The following is an 8,666-nucleotide window of genomic DNA, read 5'->3' as shown; positions in this document are numbered from 1 at the left end:
AAAGGGACATTGGGTGGAATAACATCAGAATAACATGGAATTGGGACGTCCTTACTAGTGGTGGGTGGTTTAGAGGGCTTAGGGGGCTGCGGCAAGGGTTGTTCTACCCTTGCCGTGTGCATGTCTTCTTCCTCCTCCTCAATTAGCAGCTCTTCCTCCACTTCTAGGCTATGTTTGGACATTTTTAGGTCAGCTCCAACCTCCATAGCACTTCCCAAAGTGATAGCATTATGGATTTCAAAATCTTCCTTCGAGTTTTCAATAGTTGAGTTGGAGAGTTCACTTTGCTCTTGAATTTGTTTCATGAACTCCATAATCTGCCCAAATTGCTCGTCCAATTTACCCAACTTCTTGTCTTGATTTTGTTCGTCCTGCGTCAAAGAGGTTAGTAATTGAAAATTTTTATCATTATCCATGGACATACTTGAACTTGATTGGAATTGTTGTGGGGGAGGTTGTGGTGGCTGCATAGGTGTTGTATTGAACTCCTCATATGGTTGCCAATATGCTTCTTGTTGAGCCTCCTTGGCTTGATTTTGTGACCCCTGCGCCAAAGAATTTATTTCATTAAGAATTTGAATATAATCTATTGGCGAACTTGAATTTAATTGAGCATATTGCATATGAAGTTGTGGTGGCTGCATAGGTCTTGAATAGAACTCCTCATATGGTTGCCAATATGCTTCACGTTGAACTTGTTGATCTTCCCACCATATAGAGTTTGAATGATCCCTCCAATCTCTTTGTGGACATTGATTGGCTTGAAATCCTTGCCTATATGAAGCATCAAATGTAGGGACACTCTGCATTGTGGTCCTTTCGGCATACGGCGACAATTTAGAAGTAAGATTTGCCAATTGAGCTTGAATGCTAGCAAAATCCATATCTTACTTCTTTAGCACCTAAAATCAAAGAAAGAGAACTAAATCAAATATGAAAAGTAACAACAAACAAAGAAAACAACACTAATTTAGAAACTAAAACGAAAACAATTAAACAAAAAAAAAAAAAAAAAAAGAACCAAGGGATTAGCAAAGTTGCTAATCCCCGGCAACGGCGCCAAAATTTGATGCGAGGTTTATACGCACACAAATTAAACCCTCTTTTTATCAATTGTAGTATAGGTGCAAGTAGGGATCGTTCTGGACCGGGGATTAGGAGGGATTGTTAATCACTTGGATTTGACTTAAAAACGTAAAAACATAATATAAAACACTAAACTAGACTCAAAGAATGTAAAACTAAACTTTAAAACACTAAAACAAATCAAAAGACTCAAAATGCTTTTAAAAACACAAACTAAAATGCTATACTAAACTCGAAGAATTCAAAACTAAAAATAAGAAAGATTAAGACTAAGACTTAAACGAAATATGGGGGGATTGATTTTGGACGAATTTAAACTAAAATGGATAGATTGTAAAGAAAACAAATTGTAAATATGAAATTGACGGAAATGAATGGATGGTATGGCTAGCTAAGGGGTTCATCTCCATACATGTTACACTTGCATAATAAAATGATTTCCAATTGCACTTCAATAAACCATGAATTCTCAACACCCCGGGTTAATTAGGTCCGCTTAAATTAACCGTCAAGTTTTCCTTAAGTTAATGAATTGGATGATTGCATACGACAACCCAAAGCATTCCTCACAAGTTCCCTACATGAATTGCATAATAGAGAAACAAGCAAGAATCATCAAGCATCATGAAAACTATAAGTGTTGACGAGGCATTCGTTACTATGATTGCATGAAACTTATGCCAAGAATTCGTTTAACGCGATTGTTTATAAGCAACCTCCACTACTTGTGAATATAAGTTCATAACGATTAGGTGAAACTCACTTATATTCTAGCGTCATATTCATGCATGAAAATTAAGCGCGCATTCTTAATAAACATACATAAATAACTTATCAATCAAACGGTTAAACAAATTGAATCCACAACTTATGAAACGCAATTAGAAGTAATCAAATCAAAATGCAAGCATAAACATATATTTCGAATCCCCCCCTAGCTAAAGGGGGGTTTAGTTCCTCATACAAAACAAAGAGAATTGAAATTAAACATTGAAATCAAAGAAACGCCTAAACATTCCAACAACTCAAACTTGAATTGTATGAACGTTTAGGCCCTCTTCTCTTCCTCTTTATTGTAGCATAAGGTCTAGGGATAATTGGTTTGGGGGATGGAAGTGTGGAATGGAAAAGGAGTGGTGGAGAAGTGGAAGGGGAATGGAAAAATGGTTTTTGGATTATAAGGGGAGAGATGGGAAGCTCACGGCTAAGAGAGAAAGGGATGTGTTTGTGGTGTGTTGTGTATGAAAATGAGCTCTCCATGAATGAATGAATGCAAGGGTATTTATAGGAGTAGTGGAGGGAACATATGGCTATGTCATTTGTAGGTGAAGTAAGTGTGTGAGGTTGGTGAAGTAAGTGGAGGTTGTAGGTGAAGTAGGTGGATGTTGTAGGTGAAGTAGGTGGATGTTGTAGGTGAAGTGGATGTTGTAGGTGAAGTAGGTGGATGTTGTAGGTGAAGTAGGTGGATGATATGTTAAGTGATAAGTGATAAGTGATATGATATGTGGTTATGATATGATAAGTGGTTAAGTGGTGATGATAAGTGATAAGTGATTAAGTGATATGATATGTGGTGATGATAAGTGATAAGTGCATGTGGGTTAACTAATGAAGGAAATGCATGTGCAATGACAATGTGTTAGAATGGATGTGTGTTATGCATGGCATGATTGGGATTAGGAAAGGTTTAAATGTCCTAAAACTAAAGAGAACAAGGTTCCAACACTTTGGCTCCAATTAGGTCTTCAATTTCGTCCAACACTTTGGCTTCAAGCATAAGCTATCCGTCCTTAGCCCAAAAGTGCTCCAAAAGTCTCCAAAATGCATCTTTTTGCTCCTTTAGCCCTTTGGACCTACAAACACACGAAAATAGCTTAAAGTACTAAAATAACTAAAGAAACATAACGTAAATGTACGAGAACAAGCCATTTAAGTCGCATAAATATGCTCCTATCAGGATGCCACTAATTTTCTTCCTCAAAAGAATCACTCTTGAAGTTGGGAAGAATTTCTCTAAGAATGCCCGCTTCATGCTTTCCCAAGAACTGACGGTTCCGGGTGCCAATTCGTATAGCCAATCTTTAGCCTTTTCCAAAAGAGAGAATGGAAAGGCCTTCATCTTCAAAATGTTCCCATCGACATTGATGGGTGTCATGCTTGAACATACTACTTCAAACTCCTTAAGATGCTTGTTTGGATCTTCCATGGACAGCCCATGGTATTTGGGAATGTGGTGCAACAAGCTAGACTTCAACTCGAACTCATCGGTCTTGCCTTAGGCGACCATAGGATATTGAATGCATAAAGGCATGACATTGTCAATTCCCGAGGCCGAAAGTTCTTTGATTGTTCGATTGTCTGTCGCCATGCTTTCTTCTTCTTCAAATTCAGATTCAGAATCTAAACTTGAACTAGGTGGATTAGGCTCCGGTTGCTTCCTCTTTCTTCTCAAGGTTCGTTCAAAATCGTCGTCAAAATCCAATATGTTTGCACGAATAGGTTGAGAATGACGAGTCATAAACTAGTACATGAAGTAAAGAATACAAACAAATCAGCAACCAATTAAAGGGCACGGCAAACTTAATAGAAAACACAAAGACACTACACAAACAAAAGGGATTAGCAAGTTTGCTAATCCCCGGCAACGGCGCCAAAATTTGATGTGAAAATTAACTTGACACACAAATTAAACCCTATTTGTGACAATTGTAGTAGATATGTAAGTAGGGATCGTTCTAGACCGGGGATTAACTAAGGATGCTAATCAACACAAATAAGACTCAAAAACACTAAACTAGACTCTATAGACTCAAATCTAACTTTAAACACTTAAAACAGCAACCAACAATAAAAAAAGACTCAATTTTAGACTCAACAAGTGTTTTGGACGAAAATAAACCTTAACTTGACTCAAAAGACTCAAAGAAAACAGGTTTTGACTCAAATAAGAAGATTAAATGAAAGGGGGATTGTTTTTGACGAATTTTAAACTTAAAACGAAAACTTTGTGGAAAACACTTTGGAAAAACGAATTTAAATGAGTGAAAGGCTAGTTAGAGGGTCCTTCTCCACACATGATATATGCATATGAACCAATTTCCAGTTATTATTCCTTTAGACTATGAATGACAACACCCTGATAGGAGCTTATTTATGCGACTTAGTTAGCTTGTTCCTGTGCATTTGTGTTGTTATTTCTTAGTTAATGTAGTATTTCAACTCATTTTCGTGTGTTTGTAGGTCCAAAGGGTTAAAGTATCGAGAAAGTGCATTTTGGTGCACTTTGGAGCCGTTTTGGGCACTAAATGGATAGCACATGTATATGGATGGACGAATTTGGAGTTCAAAAGGCTAGGAATCTAATAAGAAGATGAAGAAATTAAATTAAAGACAAAGAGGATAAGGAATCAGCTCAAAAGAGGAAACATTATCCAAAACCTTATCCAACCTTATCTTATCCAAACCTTATCCTATCTTATCCTAACTTAATCTTGTTCCACCTTAATCCTAGCTGCAAGTGGACCTAAAAACATGATTTCTAGAAGCCTTATCTAACCCTAAAAGGGTGTTGCACCCTTCCTGTGACAACCCGTTTCAAATTTTACGTTTTTATTTTATTTTAAAAGCGTGAATTTACGAAATTGCCCTAGAGGCAAGGACTTTGACTTCTGTTGACCATCGACTTGAGAGATGTGGGACTTATTCTTTAAGCATATCCTCGTAGTACTCTTTGGTACGAACGTATAGGCGAAAGCCGTTTGCGAGTCCGGATTATAACAGTATAGTTACGGACGTTCGAAATTGGTTATTCAAGGTTTAGTGTTTATTTAAATTAAATCCCCACTTTGTGGGGGTAGCCCAAAATCAGAAATGGAGGGAGGAAAGAAAGAAAAAAAAAAAAAAGAAAAGAAAATGAGGTGGTTTCCGTCCACCCGCACCCACCGCGGGTCCATCTTCCAAGGCCAATTCCGGCCAACTTCGGTGGAGTTTTTGGATGCCACCATCACCATCTTGAAGCTCTCATTCCCCTCTACAAAACCCACCCAAGAACCACCTTGATTAACCATGGTATGGGGCGGTTTGAGGCCACAAAAGTTGACGAAAATCAATGGTGCTCCGGCCACCCTTTTCGATTTTCCGGAAAATCGGCAAAGCGATGGCCGATGCCACCACTTGGGCTTTGTAGCCCATCATCCCAGGAGAAAAACCCAACCAACCTTGACCCCGTTGGACCACCGTAGATGACGAATCGACGTCGGGAAGTTTTAGGCCCCCGCCGGCTTTGTGGGCAAAATTGACCATCTTCCGTCCACTTTTGGACTTCGTGGCAGGTATGAAAGTTGCTCCACTCACTGAGATCTTCATTTCTGTGAAGTTTGAGAATTTTTGGAAATAGTTGGATTTTCCGGCGAGTCGGGGCGGCCGACCGCCACCCGTGGCGGCGCGTGGCCAGTGGGCCGCCAATGCTATTTTTAGGCTATGTAAAATGTCTTGAATTCAGTTTTGTCATTTGAATGACGTAGGTTGATAGTTGGAACCTAAAGGAATTTATGGATCGGGAATCCGACTTACGGATCTTCCTGAATTCGATTTGTAAGTTAGTAAAATAAATGTTCACGGCCACTTGTTTTAGGCAATTGGCGGAGATCTGACCGTTGGATCGTAATGAAATTTTAATATGTTATTCTAGAAACATATTGTGGATCGTTGGGAGTTGCGGATTGGAAATCTGATACACGGATCTTCCGGGTCAAGTTATACAGGGTTGTAAATCCTATCGTCGATCTTTGATCGACGGTTGACTTGTGGTCAATGGGTCCCAAACTATTTTAGAATGTCGTTGAGGTTGTGTTTTATGTGAATTACGTATTCTTCGGATAAGAGTTCTGAGATGTGATTTGATAATTGGTCACAGGGACCAATCATTCAGGATGCCTCGATGTGTGCGCTAGAGAATCATAGCGTGGGCTCCAGGTAAGTGGATATTTTCCTTTTTATCGTACATATTGTTGAGAGTTCTATCGACACTTTTAAATTGATTAGGTATATTACTTTCATATATAATTATTGTGAATGCTTGAAGTACTATATGAACTACGATTGGCTTGATCCCTGTTTAGGGTACGTAAGCAGTCTAACAAGACGTTAGATGCAGCCATAAAATATTTGAGACAAAAGCCTTGCTTGGGAAATTGAGTAATGCGAAGGAAATTGGTAAAGGTAAGTTTTAGTTTTATGAATTAGTTAGCTAAATTAGTGTTACTTGGGTCGTTATGGATAATTATCCCTGAAAATAAGTAGTTCATGAGTAAGGCGTTAATGATTGTACACTTCACACCGTATTGTTTATAATTGAGAATGTTACGACATGGTTGAGTATTAGACTGCATCATGCTATATCAATACGTATATTACTTGCATATAATTATTGGGAATGCTTTCAAGTGCAAAGGTGAACTCAGGACACCCAGGTAAGTTCAGGTGAGTTTATGGTATTAGTTGAATCGATTGAGTTATAGCATGACTACAATTATGTGTTAGGCAACTTCGATATTGTCGTACTAGTTGCCATGAATTCCACATGTTATATTGAGATGCATTGAGAGCTCATAAACCTGCACCCCGGTGTTAGTGCTCCCGCCCGTGGCCAGGGCACAGTCCTTCACGTGATGTTCACCTCCCGCACCTTACGCTCACCTTGGATTCAAGGTAGGTGCACAGTCCTGTCGTACAGACCACTTTAGGTTGTTCCGACTTGTAGGTGACCCGCGATTATTCGCCCAGTCTTCACGTGATCGTAGCACTTGAGCGTATTTATTTACACCCAGCCCTGTCATACAGACCACTTTAGGTGGTTCCGACTCGTGTGCAGGTATACTTATTGAGCTATTGGTTAGCCAGGATTGATGAGATACGGATAAGTCGTATAGGTCACTATAGGTGACTCCGACTTATATGCTAGCCATGATTGATGAGATATGGATAAGTCGTACAGGTCACTATAGGTGACTCCGACTTATATGCTAGCCAAGATTGATGAGATATGGATAAGTCGTACAGGTCACTATAGGTGACTCCGACTTATATGCTAGCCATGATTGATGAGATATGGATAAGTTGTACATGTCATTTTAGATGACTCTGACTGATATATCACTTTGTATTGATTTAGTTTATTTGGCCTACTTATTAATGTATGGTGGAGTTGATGGCAAACCGTGGTTTTGGTCATTTCTGAGTATGGTTTGGATATATGTATATATGTTGTACTGTCTTATGGAAAACGATACGGGTTTTATATTTAGGGCATTACTTTTAGAGAGGTAATAACTTTGGGAAGCTTGGTTTTATTGCTTACTCACACCTTCTGTTTGGTGCCCTCCAGGTTTTAGCTGCTGAGTTTGTATCGACAAGAATGTGTGGTGAATCTTAGTATTGATGGATATTTTTGAGGGTATGATTCTTACCCACACTACTGTACCTTACTTATGCTTTGACATCGCGTGTGAAATGGGTTCGCTCCCACTCATAGCGCACTCTGGTACTTAGACACTTTTAGATTCAAATTTATTCACTTTTTATACATTATCACATTTTATGGCTTCGTCACCTTCCAGGTGTCGCCCAGCACAGCTCAATTCAGGGTCCAAGTGGACTTTCTGGGTCGGGGTGTGTCACTTCCCCCTTTTATCTCTTCTAGAAAACCCAAAATCAGCCACAAAACACCTAGTTTCTAGAAGGCCCAATTTTGGATGAATTTCCTAAACCTTTTTCCTTTTGGATTCTGATTTGTAGGGCCTCATTCCTTGTGGATTTGGGTTACACAAATCCTTTGATGAAACTGATTGGGCCAAACCCTCTCCTAAGTGGATTTAACTCACTTGTGTTGAACCCTAGGGCCCTAATCTAATAAATTTGCTAAGTGTAACCCTAATCTAATTAACCCTAGGACTATATAAACATAAAATCAGCCACAAATTCGCACCACCCCTTATGCTATACAAAAAACAGCTTGCTGCAACACCCTAGCCTCCATTCTTCATCCTCCATCCACTCCATACACCTCCATACACAACCTGCCGCACCCTACCACCATAATCAGCCATCATTCATCCTCCTAATCAAGAACACACCATTCACAACCCCCAAATCCACCACCCACAACTTGTGTGATGCGAAATATATAAGCACACAAAATAAAACCCTCTTTTGACAATTGTAGTATATGTATAAGTAGGGATCGTTCTAAACCGGGGATTAGGAGGGATTGCTAAATCACTTGAAAACTGACTCAAAAACGTAAAACAAAGGTTAAAACACTAAACTAGACACAAAGAATGCAAAACTAAACACTTAAAACACTAAAACAAACCAAAAGACTCAAAACAGCACCTAAACACTCAAAACTGCCTTAAAAACACAATCTGGGCAGTTTTGAGCACTTACACTAATTTGGACGAAATTGGGTGATAAATTGAATCAAAACACTTAGAAACACAAACTAAGACACTTTCTAACTAAATTGGACACTAAAGTAAAGGGGGATTTAGTTTTTGATGAAATTAAACAAAATGCACAGA

Source organism: Pyrus communis, chromosome 16 (assembly GCF_041283825.1).
Source record: "Pyrus communis isolate YQ-2024b chromosome 16, ASM4128382v1, whole genome shotgun sequence".
In the NCBI taxonomy this organism is placed as follows: Eukaryota; Viridiplantae; Streptophyta; class Magnoliopsida; order Rosales; family Rosaceae; genus Pyrus; species Pyrus communis.
Note: the sequence above shows the minus strand (reverse complement) of the source record.